Genomic DNA, 15,160 nt, shown 5'->3' with positions numbered 1-15,160 from the left:
GGCATCCGTTTTCAGTGAGGGCGCAGCTCACCAAGTGATTTACCCAGTGAATAGCGCTCAATGCAGGCCGGCCACCACACTGCAGAGCGCCCAGAAAGGGCCAGTATCTCCCAGCTCACCCTCACCAAGATCTGCGTCTCTCACACACACCATTATTGTCTCCCATTCATATCTATAGGAATAAATACTCAGAATATAAGCAGCACTGACGCACAGCGTTGGTGGTATAGTGGTGAGCATAGCTGCCTTCCAAGCAGTTGACCCGGGTTCGATTCCCGGCCAACGCATGTACTTCTTTTTTCAGATAATTTTTATTTTAAATAGAACAAGAGTAATTATACAAAGCTCACATAACCCTGGTGTGAGATTACCACACCCGAATCTAGTAACTATGGCCCTCATTCTGAGTTGTTGGCTCGCTAGCAGATTTTAGCAGCATTGCACACGCTAGGCCGCCGCCCTCTGGGAGTGTATCTTAGCTTAGCAGAACTGCTCGAAAAAATGTCATGCAGTTTCAGAGTAGCCCCAGACCTACTCCTACCTTGCGATCACCTCAGTCAGTTTAGTTCCTGTTTTGACATCACAAACACGCCCTGCGTGTGGCCAGCCACTCCCCCGTTTCCCTAGGCACTCCTGCGTTATCTTCTGACACGCCTGCGTTTTTTTAGCACACTCCCGGAAACCGGTCAGTTTCCGCCCAGAAACACCCACTTCCTGTCAATCACTCACCGATCAGCAGAGCGAATGAAAAGCGTCGCTCAGACCTGTGTAAAAATTATAAAACTCACACTAATTTTACTTAGAAAGAGGCAATCAGGCGCACTTGTTACCAACTTTAAATAACCTGGATAAGGAAGATCTACAATGCTGCTCCCAATGAATAATCTGCAATTATTCAAACCAAACAAGAAATTACAATAATGTATATACATACATGTGCACACAGGGAGTCATGTAATCATAATTATCTAATTTATTTAGACAATAAAAAATAGAATAACAATGCACAATTTAATAATAATAAGATATATCAATAAAAAAATAAAAAAATGCATAGTTTTGTGTGAAAGTACTTGGCGCGTGCGCACTGCGCACCGTACGCAGAACAGCCAATTTTTTGCCTGATCGCTGCGTTGTGAACAATGGCAGCTAGCAATCAACTCGGAATAACCCCCTATACCTGCCTCCTGCAGATCATTCATCCTCCCCCTCCACATTCCACCACCCAAGCAGGAGGAGGTCCGTGTGCTCCCTTCAGGGCTGATGCCAGGAGGTGACTGCCTTCCATCGTCTGCAGTTTACGCCCCTGTACCCAGTGGCGTAACTAGAAATGTTTCTCCCCAAGCCAAAAAATCCTTCGGCGCCCATACCCCCCGTAATTGGCACTAGTAAAGGTAGAAAAATGCGCGCGCCGACAAAAAGGGTGTGTGGCTTTGTCGAAATGGGCGTGGCTTTGCGTGGAGGGCGTGGCAGTGCAGGAAAAGACTACCTTATACCCCAGTTTTGCAACCTGCACGCCCAGACGTTGGCCACCACAGGAAAGAAAAATAATCCTGATTCATGCCCCTTACATTATTTGTCATTTTTCCTCCTTATAGTAATGCCCAGTATACATTATGCCACATACTGCAAAGGCCCTCAGACATTATGCCACACACAATAATGCACATGACACAATATGCACACATTATGCCACACACCGTAATGCCTGTGACACATTATGACAGGAATCGCAATGCCCGTTATACATTATGCTACACACTGCAATGCCCCTGATACATTATAGCACATACAATGTCTGTGACACAGTATGACACACACCACAATGATCCTGAGACATTATACCACATACCACAATGCCCGTGATATAGTATACAACACATCGTAATGCCTGATACATTATGACACACACCGCAATGTCCGTGATACATTATGCCACACACCGTAATGCCCATTACACATTAAGTTCTACAGTAAGGCTTCTAATTACTTTTAAATTACCTGCTCGTTGCCAGGGGTTTCATGCTCTTGGTTCCATGCACGGTGCCAGGGGTTTTCACGCTCAGGGTGTCATGCTCGTTGCCAGGAGTTTCATGCACTGGGTGTCATGCTCGTTGCTAGGGGGTAGTGCTTGTTGCTAGGGCTATGCTCCCAGTGCCACATATGCCCCCAGTGCCAGATATTCCCCCACAGTGCCAGGTATATGCTAGGGATGAGCGGGTTCGGTTCCTCGGAATCCGAACCTGCCCGAACTTCATGTTTTTTTACACGGGTCCGAGCGACTCGGATCTTCCCGCCTTGCTCGGTTAACCCGAGCGCGCCCGAACGTCATCATCCCGCTGTCGGATTCTCGCGAGGCTCGGATTCTATCGCGAGACTCGGATTCTATATAAGGAGCCGCGCGTCGCCGCCATTTTCACACGTGCATTGAGATTCATAGGGAGAGGACGTGGCTGGCGTCCTCTCCGTTTATAGAGAAGAGAGTGAGACAGTAGAGAGAGACACAGTAGTAATTTTGGGGAGCATTAGGAGGAGTACTAGTTACTTGCTGAAGTGATAGATAGTGTGACTGTATATTATCTGACTTGTGGGGGAGACACTGACAGTGGGGAGCAGTTAGAGTCTGAGAGCAGGACTCAGGAGTACATATAACGTACAGTGCACACTTTTGCTGCCAGAGTGCCACACTGCCATTGTGACCACACTGACCACCAGTATAATATATATTGTGATTGTCTGCTTAGGAGTACTGCTTGCAAGTTGCTGATAGTGTGACCAGTGACCTGACCACCAGTTTAATATATATATATATATATATATATATATATAAAATTGTATATAATATATATATAATATTGTATACCACCTACCCGTGGTTTTTTTTTTTCTTTCTTCTTTATACATACTACTATAGTAGCTTACTATAGCAGTCTGCGGTGCTGCTGAGCTGACTGTGTCCAGCAGGTCCGTCATCAGTCATTACATAATAAATATATATACACCTGTCCGGCTGCAGTACTAGTGATATTATATATATATATATATATATATATTGATTTCATCTCATTATCATCCAGTCTATATTAGCAGCAGACACAGTACGGTAGTCCACGGCTGTAGCTACCTCTGTGTCGGCAGTCGCTCGTCCATCCATAAGTATACTAGTATCCATCCATCTCCATTGTTTACCTGAGGTGCCTTTTAGTTGTGCCTATTAAAATATGGAGAACAAAAATGTTGAGGTTCCAAAATTAGGGAAAGATCAAGATCCACTTCCACCTCGTGCTGAAGCTGCTGCCACTAGTCATGGCCGAGACGATGAAATGCCAGCAACGTCGTCTGCCAAGGCCGATGCCCAATGTCATAGTACAGAGCATGTCAAATCCAAAACACCAAATATCAGTAAAAAAAGGACTCCAAAATCTAAAATAAAATTGTCGGAGGAGAAGCGTAAACTTGCCAATATGCCATTTACCACACGGAGTGGCAAGGAACGGCTGAGGCCCTGGCCTATGTTCATGGCTAGTGGTTCAGCTTCACATGAGGATGGAAGCACTCAGCCTCTCGCTAGAAAACTGAAAAGACTCAAGCTGGCAAAAGCACCGCAAAGAACTGTGCGTTCTTCGAAATCCCAAATCCACAAGGAGAGTCCAATTGTGTCGGTTGCGATGCCTGACCTTCCCAACACTGGACGTGAAGAGCATGCGCCTTCCACCATTTGCACGCCCCCTGCAAGTGCTGGAAGGAGCACCCGCAGTCCAGTTCCTGATAGTCAGATTGAAGATGTCAGTGTTGAAATACACCAGGATGAGGAGGATATGGGTGTTGCTGGCGCTGGGGAGGAAATTGACAAGGAGGATTCTGATGGTGAGGTGGTTTGTTTAAGTCAGGCACCCGGGGAGACACCTGTTGTCCGTGGGAGGAATGGGGCCGTTGACATGCCTGGTGAAAATACCAAAAAAATCAGCTCTTCGGTGTGGAAGTATTTCACCAGAAATGCGGACAACATTTGTCAAGCCGTGTGTTGCCTTTGTCAAGCTGTAATAAGTAGGGGTAAGGACGTTAACCACCTCGGAACATCCTCCCTTATACGTCACCTGCAGCGCATTCATAATAAGTCAGTGACAAGTTCAAAAACTTTGGGCGACAGCGGAAGCAGTCCACTGACCAGTAAATCCCTTCCTCTTGTAACCAAGCTCACGCAAACCACCCCACCAACTCCCTCAGTGTCAATTTCCTCCTTCCCCAGGAATGCCAATAGTCCTGCATGCCATGTCACTGGCAATTCTGACGAGTCCTCTCCTGCCTGGGATTCCTCCGATGCATCCTTGCGTGTAACGCCTACTGCTGCTGGCGCTGCTGTTGTTGCTGCTGGGAGTCGATGGTCATCCCAGAGGGGAAGTCGTAAGCCCACTTTTACTACTTCCACCAAGCAATTGACTGTCCAACAGTCCTTTGCGAGGAAGATGAAATATCACAGCAGTCATCCTGTTGCAAAGCGGATAACTGAGGCCTTGACAACTATGTTGGTGTTAGACGTGCGTCCGGTATCCGCCGTTAGTTCACAGGGAACTAGACAATTTCTTGAGGCAGTGTGCCCCCGTTACCAAATACCATCTAGGTTCCACTTCTCTAGGCAGGCGATACCGAGAATGTACACGGACGTCAGAAAAAGACTCACCAGTGTCCTAAAAAATGCAGTTGTACCCAATGTCCACTTAACCACGGACATGTGGACAAGTGGAGCAGGGCAGGGTCAGGACTATATGACTGTGACAGCCCACTGGGTAGATGTATGGACTCCCGCCGCAAGAACAGCAGCGGCGGCACCAGTAGCAGCATCTCGCAAACGCCAACTCTTTCCTAGGCAGGCTACGCTTTGTATCACCGGTTTCCAGAATACGCACACAGCTGAAAACCTCTTACGGCAACTGAGGAAGATCATCGCGGAATGGCTTACCCCAATTGGACTCTCCTGTGGATTTGTGGCATCGGACAACGCCAGCAATATTGTGTGTGCATTAAATATGGGCAAATTCCAGCACGTCCCATGTTTTGCACATACCTTGAATTTGGTGGTGCAGAATTTTTTAAAAAACGACAGGGGCGTGCAAGAGATGCTGTCGGTGGCCAGAAGAATTGCGGGACACTTTCGGCGTACAGGCACCATGTACAGAAGACTGGAGCACCACCAAAAACGCCTGAACCTGCCCTGCCATCATCTGAAGCAAGAAGTGGTAACGAGGTGGAATTCAACCCTCTATATGCTTCAGAGGTTGGAGGAGCAGCAAAAGGCCATTCAAGCCTATACAATTGAGCACGATATAGGAGGTGGAATGTACCTGTCTCAAGCGCAGTGGAGAATGATTTCAACGTTGTGCAAGGTTCTGCAACCTTTTGAACTTGCCACACGTGAAGTCAGTTCAGACACTGCCAGCCTGAGTCAGGTCATTCCCCTCATCAGGCTTTTGCAGAAGAAGCTGGAGGCATTGAAGGAGGAGCTAAAAGGGAGCGATTCCGCTAGGCATGTGGGACTTGTGGATGGAGCCCTTAATTCGCTTAACAAGGATTCACGGGTGGTCAATCTGTTGAAATCAGAGCACTACATTTTGGCCACCGTGCTCGATCCTAGATTTAAAAACTTCCTTGGATCTCTCTTTCCGGCAGACACAAGTCTGCTGGGGTTCAAAGACCTGCTGGTGACAAAATTGTCAAGTCAAGCGGAACGCGACCTGTCAACATCTCCTTCACATTCTCCCGCAACTGGGGGTGCGAGGAAAAGGCTCAGAATTCCGAGCCCACCCGCTGGCGGTGATGCAGGGCAGTCTGGAGCGAGTGCTGATGCTGACATCTGGTCCGGACTGAAGGACCTGACAACGATTACGGACATGTCGTCTACTGTCACTGCATATGATTCTCTCACCATTGAAAGAATGGTGGAGGATTATATGAGTGACCGCATCCAAGTAGGCACGTCAGACAGTCCGTACTTATACTGGCAGGAAAAAGAGGCAATTTGGAGGCCCTTGCACAAACTGGCTTTATTCTACCTAAGTTGCCCTCCCACAAGTGTGTACTCCGAAAGAGTGTTTAGTGCCGCCGCTCACCTTGTCAGCAATCTGCGTACGAGGTTACATCCAGAAAATGTGGAGAAGATGATGTTCATTAAAATGAATTATAATCAATTCCTCCGTGGAGACATTGACCAGCAGCAATTGCCTCCACAAAGTACACAGGGAGCGGAGATGGTGGATTCCAGTGGGGACGAATTGATAATCTGTGAGGAGCGGGATGTACACGGTGATATATCGGAGGATGATGATGATGAGGTGGACATCTTGCCTCTGTAGAGCCAGTTTGTGCAAGGAGAGATTAATTGCTTCTTTTTCGGTGGGGGTCCAAACCAACCCGTCATTTCAGTCACAGTCGTGTGGCAGACCCTGTCACTGAAATGATGGGTTGGTTAAAGTGTGCATGTCCTGTTTATACAACATAAGGGTGGGTGGGAGGGCCCAAGGACAATTCCATCTTGCACCTCTTTTTTCTTTCATTTTTATTTGCGTCATGTGCTGTTTGGGGAGTGTTTTTTGGAAGGGCCATCCTGCGTGACACTGCAGTGCCACTCCTAGATGGGCCAGGTGTTTGTGTCGGCCACTAGGGTCGCTTATCTTACTCACACAGCTACCTCATTGCGCCTCTTTTTTTTCTTCTTTGCGTCATGTGCTGTTTGGGGAGTGTTTTTTGGAAGGGCCATCCTGCGTGACACTGCAGTGCCACTCCTAGATGGGCCAGGTGTTTGTGTCGGCCACTAGGGTCGCTTAGCTTACTCACACAGCTACCTCATTGCGCCTCTTTTTTTCTTCTATGCGTCATGTGCTGTTTGGGGAGTGTTTTTTGGAAGGGCCATCCTGCGTGACACTGCAGTGACACTCCTAGATGGGCCAGGTGTTTGTGTCGGCCACTAGGGTCGCTTAGCTTACTCACACAGCTACCTCATTGCGCCTCTTTTTTTCTTCTTTGCGTCATGTGCTGTTTGGGAAGTGTTTTTTAGAAGGGCCATCCTGCGTGACACTGCAGTGCCACTCCTAGATGGGCCAGGTGTTTGTGTCGGCCACTAGGGTCGCTTAGCTTACTCACACAGCTACCTCATTGCGCCTCTTTTTTTCTTCTTTGCGTCATGTGCTGTTTGGGGAGTGTTTTTTGGAAGGGCCATCCTGCGTGACACTGCAGTGACACTCCTAGATGGGCCAGGTGTTTGTGTCGGCCACTAGGGTCGCTTAGCTTAGTCATCCAGCGACCTCAGTGCAAATTTTAGGACTAAAAATAATATTGTGAGGTGTGAGGTATTCAGAATAGACTGAAAATGAGTGGAAATTATGGTTTTTGAGGTTAATAATACTTTGGGATCAAAATGACCCCCAAATTCTATGATTTAAGCTGTTTTTTAGGGTTTTTTAAAAAAAACACCCGAATCCAAAACACACCCGAATCCGACAAAAAAAATTCGGTGAGGTTTTGCCAAAACGCGGTCGAACCCAAAACACGTCCGCGGAACCGAACCCAAAACCAAAACACAAAACCCGAAAAATTGCAAGTGCACATCCCTAGTATATGCCCCTAGTGCCAGATATTCCCCCACAGTGCCAGGTACATGCCCCCAGTGCCACATATACCCCCCCCAGTGCCACATATGCCCCCTCAGTGCCTGCTCCCCCCAGTGCCAAATATTCCCCCACAGTGCCACATATGCCCCCTCAGTGCCTGCTCCCCCCAGTGCCAGATATTCCCCCACAGTGCCAGGTATATGCCTCCAGTGCCAGATCTTCCCCCCACAGTGCCAGGTATATGCTCCCAGTGCCGGATCTTCCCCCCACAGTGCCAGGTATATGCTCCCAGTGCCAGATCTGCCCCCACAGTTCCAGGTATATGCCCCCAGTGCCAGATCTGCCCCCACAGTGCCAGGTATATGCCCCCAGTGCCAGATCTGCCCCCACAGTGCCAGGTATATGCCTCCAGTGCCAGATCTTCCCCCCACAGTGCCAGGTATATGCCCCCAGTGCCAGATCTTCCCCCCACAGTGCCAGGTATATGCCCCCAGTGCCAGATCTGCCCCCACAGTGCCAGGTATATGCCCCCACAGTGCCAGATCTGCCCCCACAGTGCCAGGTATATGCCCCCAGTGCTAGATCTTCCCCCCACAGTGCCAGGTATATGCCTCCAGTGCCAGATCTTCCCCCCACAGTGCCAGGTATATGCCCCCAGTGCCAGATCTGCCCCCACAGTGCCAGGTATATGCCCCCAGTGCCAGATCTGCCCCCACAGTGCCAGGTATATGCCCCCAGTGCCAGATCTTCCCCCCACAGTGCCAGGTATATGCCACCAGTGCAAGATCTTCCCCCGACAGTGCCAGGTATATGCCCCCAGTGCCAGATCTGCCCCCACAGTGCCAGGTATATGCCCCCACAGTGCCAGGTATATGCCCCCAGTGCCAGATCTTCCCCCCACAGTGCCAGGTATATGCCTCCAGTGCCAGATCTTCCCCCCACAGTGCCAGGTATATGCCCCCAGTGCCAGATCTGCCCCCACAGTGCCAGGTATATGCCCCCACAGTGCCAGGTATATGCCCCCAGTGCCAGATCTGCCCCCACAGTGCCAGGTATATGCCTCCAGTGCCAGATCTTCCCCCCACAGTGCCAGGTATATGCCCCAAGTGCCAGATCTTCCCCCCACAGTGCCAGGTATATGCCCCCAGTGCCAGGTATATGCCCCAAGTGCCTGCTCCCCCCCCCATGTGTTGGAGGGACACCGAGCGCATCGCGCGTCTCTCCTGCGTCCCTCCTGGCTCTCCCCCCGGCTGGTCTAATAAATGAAGTTCCGGTTCGTGAGCCAATCAGAGCTCACGAACGGCACTTCCTTAGACCGGCCGGGGGAGAGCCAGGGAGGGACACAGGAGAGACGCGCGATGTGCGTTCCGTGTCCCTCCAACACAGCAGGGAGGGAGAGGAGACCGCAGATTGACATGCGGACGCTCGTCCGCATGTCAATCTGTTCTAAATCAGTGGCGCCCCTCGCCCCCAAGCCACCGCGAGGACTGCGGGGGCAGTAGTTACGCCTCTGCCTGTACCATACTATACCTTTCAACCAGGACCCTCATGTATTACACAGGTTCTGTAGCTGCTAAACACCAGGTAAAATACAGGATTGAAGTCAGCCAGCCCCAGAACCTGTATAATTCATTAGTGTCCCAGGGATAGTATGAGAAATATATATTTATTTTTACATGTAATACTATCAGACAAACTACACCAACGTACTTATCTCATATCGGTAGGTTGTGTACTATTGGTGTAGAACAAAAGGCACCAGCAGAATGAAACAGAGTTTAGTCCAGTTTATCCTTAAGCAGGTTTGGAGGTTTATTCAGGATATCTCCAGTAACAGAATGTAATACAGAGTAAGTTTATGTCACCAGAGACAGCGGGGCTATCTGTGGTACTGCCTCCCTGGGGGAACATCATGGAGTGAGAAGGTCTGTGATCCATATCGGGACCAGTGTAATACAGAGTAAGTGGCTATGTCACCAGAGACAGCGGGATTATCTGTGATACTACCTCCCTGGAGGAATATCATGGAGTGAGAAGGTCAGTGATCCATACCAGGACCAGTGTAATACAGAGTAAGTGGCTATGTCACCAGGGACAGCGGGGCTATCTGTGGTACTACCTCCCTGGGGGAATATAATGGAGTGAGAAGGTCTGTGATCCATACCAGGACCAGTGTAATACAGAGTAAGTGGCTATGTCACCCGAGACAGCGGGGCTATCTGTGGTACTACCTCCCTGGAGGAATATCATGGAGTGAGAAGGTCTGTGATCCATACTGAGACCAGTGTAATACAGAGTAAGTGGCTATGTCACCAGAGACAGCAGGAAAATCTGTGGTACTACCTTTCTGGGGGAATATCATGGAGTGAGAAGGTATGTGATCCATACCAGGACCAGTGTACAGAGTAAGTTGCTGTCACCAGAGACAGCGGGGCTATCTGTGGTACTACCTCCCTGGAGGAATATCATGAAGTGAGAAGGTATGTGATCCATACCAGGACCAGTGTACAGAGTAAGTTGCTGTCACCAGAGACAGCGGGGCTATCTGTGGTACTACCTCCCTGGAGGAATATCATGGAGTGAGAAGGTCTGTGATCCATACTGAGACCAGTGTAATACAGAGTAAGTGGCTATGTCACCAGAGACAGCAGGAAAATCTGTGGTACTACCTCCCTGGGGGAATATCATGGAGTGAGAAGGTCTGTGATCCATACCAGGATCAGTATAATACAGAGTAAGTAACTATGTCACAGGGACAGCGGGGCTATCTGTGGTACTAACTCCCTGGGGGAATATCATGGAGTGAGAAGATCTGTGATCCATACCAGGACCAGTGTAATACAGAGTAAGTGGCTATGTCACCAGAGACAGCGGGGCTATCTGTGGTACTACCTCCCTGGGGAAATATCATGGAGTGAGAAGGTCTGTGATCACAACCCCAGACCCAGATGACAACCCCAGACCCTAGATAACCACCAGGACACTGTACTGGAATCCCAACAGCCTTATCCAAACCTAAATAGGAGGACAGGCCACACAGGAAACTCAGAGCAGCACAGTACTGCGCCTGGACATCTCCTAGCACACACCACCAGTAAGAGAGATAGGAGTTGCAGGGCAGATAGCTAAGAGGCCTAACTACCCTGGTACCTACCTCTACAGCACTAGCAGAGAACACAGAATGGAGGAAGAGACTCAGAGATAGACAGGGAAACAACCCCCAGGACATCAGCACCACAACCAAGAGGTCCTGAGAACTGGAAACCCTCCAACCCTGGAATCAGGTAGGAGCAGGAACAGCCCTTAGTGGAGATCTGACCAAAATTCGGACGATTATGATTAATTTACCAAATTTCTGTCCAGTTTGGTGGTGCGCCGAGAGCCAGGAAGAGCATATGTCAATGGTAGGAGAGGAAAGGAAGGCTCTTGTGTGGGCGCACTCTTAGTTAATTGAAAAGGATTTCAACGGATTTTAATTAATCATGAATGATATTAAGACATAACTTTTATTAGATATACATTAAAAACTCTTATGATTACCCATTGAAGAACATAGGATCCAAAGTAAATGCGGTGAGAAATAAAATAAGTATTAAATTGATAAACATAGAAATGTTCTGGTCCTGTCTCACAGAAATGTGATAAGAAAGGCTGTAGACACTTCAAAGTTCTACACCTATTTCAGCCCGACCAGTACAGAGAATCTATATTGACAAGACCAACATGTGGTCAATTAATCAATTATATCAATATTCAACAGGTCAGGAAGTAATTAGTGAGACATAAATCAATTCATGCCGGTCACCAAACTAATGCACGAGTGTATATTAATTATAAAGGACTCAAGTGGTCTTGATGGATGAAATAATAAGAATATGTAATTCACAGGATAAAGATATTGAGGGATAGGAACAAGTGGTGATACTGCTGTTGGAGTCAAATGATGCACATCATAAAAATGATTGATAATCTACAACACTGGGTATTCCCTGTGAGTCTCCTCTCCAGGTACTGACCCAGCCCAACACTGTTTATCTTCCAAGATCGGACGAGATCGGGCACTGGCAGTGTGGTTTGATAGTAGAAAATAGGTGGGTCAGACGCCAATGAGAGTGCACCTATGTATAAGAGTGTGACAGTCACAGTAGATGTGGATCTGCTTTCTACGTTAGGCTGGATGCAACAAATCCCAGGCTGGTGGTATTGTGCACCCTGGATCGCAGATGAGAGTCCATGGAAATAAGAGTAGGATGGAAACAGAAATCAGCAAAAATCATATGCAATGTATCCTGATAGCAAATATTTCAATCAAGCACATTCATAAGTTTAATTCATGTTGGTTATAAATACTGGTGACACAATAAGTAAGTTTGTCCTCAAAGATGGAGAGAACAGATTATGTGCTGATATAACAGCCAAATATCAAATCAATACACTGGCTCAAGGTACCCTGGGGAAGGGGTTATAATTGTATGCACAGTATTCCTAGATTATAAGGGAAAGCTAATACCAGCCTGAAATACTGGTTGGAATAACAGCCTGGCTATTGTATGCATGCAAATAGTGCAGCTGACACAGAAAGCAGAAAAATAAGCATATATGTGAAAGTACACTGAACATTATCCTATTCAAATACTGTTATCAATAAGCAGGCATATAGTTGTGGAATTAGGTCCCCTAGGAAATTAATGAGGATATTTAAACTGAAGGTGTGCTTAACTGTGTGTAATCAGCGACCTGGTATCTCTCAGAAACTGTGGTTGATGCCGGTGGATCCGCTGGCTGGGAAAACGCGTTTCACCCCGCAGGGCTTGTTCACTTCCTGGACTTGCGGGTGAATGATCGGAGCACTATAAGAGAATGCCTAGCGTGGCGGCATGAGCCAATCGTAGCCAGCGCGTCCCTGTTGTGGGCGTGAGGGAATGCGTGGCATATTCTTATTATTTCATCCATCAAGACCACTTGAGTCCTTTATAATTAATATACACTCGTGCATTAGTTTGGTGACCGGCATGAATTGATTTATGTCTCACTAATTACTTCCTGACCTGTTGAATATTGATATAATTGATTAATTGACCACATGTTGGTCTTGTCAATATAGATTCTCTGTACTGGTCGGGCTGAAATGGGTGTAGAACTTTGAAGTGTCTACAGCCTTTCTTATCACATTTCTGTGAGACAGGAACAGAACATTTCTATATTTTTCAATTTAATACTTATTTTATTTCTCACCGCATTTACTTTGGTTCCTATGTTCTTCAATGGGTAATCATAAGAATTTTTAATGTATATCTAATAAAAGTTATGTCTTAATATCATTCATGATTAATTAAAATCAGTTTAAATCTTTTTCAATTAACTAAGAGTGCACCCACACAAGAGCCTGGGGATGTAGACAGATGCAGGGGAATCTAGATATGCTGGAGATGTAGCAGAGCAGTATACCAGAATATACTGATGATAGCGTTGGGCAGGATTCCAGGATTAATTGATAGCAGTGCTGAGTAGAACAATCAGATGGCTGGAGACAGCGCTGAGCAGGATATCAGGATTATCTGATAGCAGCACTGAGCAGGACACGTGGCTGGAGACAGCGCCGAGCAGGATATCAGGATTAGCTGATAGCAGCGCTGAGAAGGACAGATGGCTGGAGACAGCGCCGAGCAGGATACCAGGATTATCTGATAGCAGCACTGAGCAGGATACCAGGATTATCTGATAGCAGCACTGAGCAGGACAGATGGCTGGAGACAGTGCTGAGCAGGATACCAGGATTAGCTGATAGCAGCGCTGAGCAGGACAGATGGCTGGAGACAGCGCCGAGCAGGATACCAGGATTATCTGATAGCAGCACTGAGCAGGACAGATGGCTGGCGACAGCGCCGAGCAGGATATCAGGATTATCTGATAGCAGCACTGAGCAGGACAGATGGCTGGAGACAGCGCTGAGCAGGATACCAGGATTATCTGATAGCAGCACTGAGCAGGACAGATGGCTGGAGACAGCGCTGAGCAGGATATCAGGATTATCTGATAGCAGCACTGAGCAGGACACGTGGCTGGAGACAGCGCTGAGCAGGATACCAGGATTATCTGATAGCAGCACTGAGCAGGACACGTGGCTGGAGACAGCGCTGAGCAGGATATCAGGATTATCTGATAGCAGTACTGAGCAGGACAGATGGCTGGAGACAGCGCTGAGCAGGATATCAGGATTATCTGATAGCAGCACTGAGCAGGACACGTGGCTGGAGACAGCGCTGAGCAGGATACCAGGATTATCTGATAGCAGCACTGAGCAGGACACGTGGCTGGAGACAGCGCTGAGCAGGATACCAGGATTATCTGATAGCAGCACTGAGAAGGACACGTGGCTGGAGACAGCACTGAGCAGGATACCAGGATTATCTGATAGCAGCACTGAGCAGGACAGATTGCTGGAGACAGCACTAAGCAGGATACCAGGATTAGCTGATAGCAGCACTGAGCAGGACAGATGGCTGGAGAAAGCGCCGAGCAGGATACCAGGATTAGCTGATAGCAGCACTGAGCAGGACAGATGGTTGGAGACAGCGCCGAGCAGGATACCAGGATTATTTGATAGCAGCACTGAGCAGGACACGTGGCTGGAGACAGCGCTGACCAGGATACCAGGATTATCTGATAGCAGCACTGAGCAGGACACGTGGCTGGAGACAGCGCTGAGCAGGATACCAGGATTATCTGATAGCAGCACTGAGCAGGACATGTGGCTGGAGACAGCGCTGAGCAGGATATCAGGATTAGCTGATAGCAGCACTGAGCAGGACAGATGGCTGGAGACAGCGCTGAGCAGGATACCAGGATTATTTGTTAGCAGCACTGAGCAGGACAGATGTCTGGAGACAGCGCTGAGCAGGATACCAGGATTAGCTGATAGCAGCACTGAGCAGGACAGGTGGCTGGAGACAGCGCTGAGCAGGATACCAGGATTATCTGATAGCAGCACTGAGCAGGACAGATGGCTGGAGACAGCGCTGAGCAGGATATCAGGATTATTTGATAGCAGCACTGAGCAGGACAGATGGCTGGAGACAGCGCTGAGCAGGATACCAGGATTATCTGATAGCAGCACTGAGCAGGACAGATGGGTGGAGACAGCGCTGAGCAGGATATCAGGATTATCTGATAGCAGCACTGAGCAGGACAGATGGCTGGAGACAGCGCTGAGCAGGATACCAGTATTAGCTGATAGCAGCACTGAGCAGGACACGTGGCTGGAGACAGCGCCGAGCAGGATACCAGGATTAGCTGATAGCAGCGCTGAGCAGGACACGTGGCTGGAGAAAGCGCCGAGCAGGATACCGGGATTATCTGATAGCAGCGCTGAGCAGGACAGATGGCTGGAGACAGCGCTGAGCAGGATATCAGGATTAGCTGATAGCAGCACTGAGCAGGACAGATGGCTGGAGACAGCGCTGAGCAGGATACCAGGATTATCTGATAGCAGCACTGAGCAGGACACGTGGCTGGAGACAGCGCTGAGCAGGATATCAGGATTAGCTGATAGCAGC

At 48.5% G+C, this 15,160-nt stretch overlaps 1 non-coding gene and 1 pseudogene across 1 annotated transcript; one reads left to right on the top strand and one right to left on the bottom strand.

The window, feature by feature from the left end:
- Window positions 1-215: 215 nt before the first annotated feature.
- TRNAG-UCC (transfer RNA glycine (anticodon UCC)) lies at window positions 216-287 on the top strand. The gene has a single exon. It is a non-coding gene; the product is annotated as a tRNA-Gly (tRNA).
- An 11,284-nt stretch (window positions 288-11,571) lies between these two features.
- Window positions 11,572-11,690, bottom strand: LOC134912307 (5S ribosomal RNA; annotated as a pseudogene).
- Between the last annotated feature and the right edge of the window lie 3,470 nt (window positions 11,691-15,160).

This window comes from Pseudophryne corroboree, chromosome 4, assembly GCF_028390025.1.
Source record: "Pseudophryne corroboree isolate aPseCor3 chromosome 4, aPseCor3.hap2, whole genome shotgun sequence".
In the NCBI taxonomy this organism is placed as follows: domain Eukaryota; kingdom Metazoa; phylum Chordata; class Amphibia; order Anura; family Myobatrachidae; genus Pseudophryne; species Pseudophryne corroboree.
Note: the sequence above shows the minus strand (reverse complement) of the source record. Positions and strands in the feature narration are given on the sequence as shown.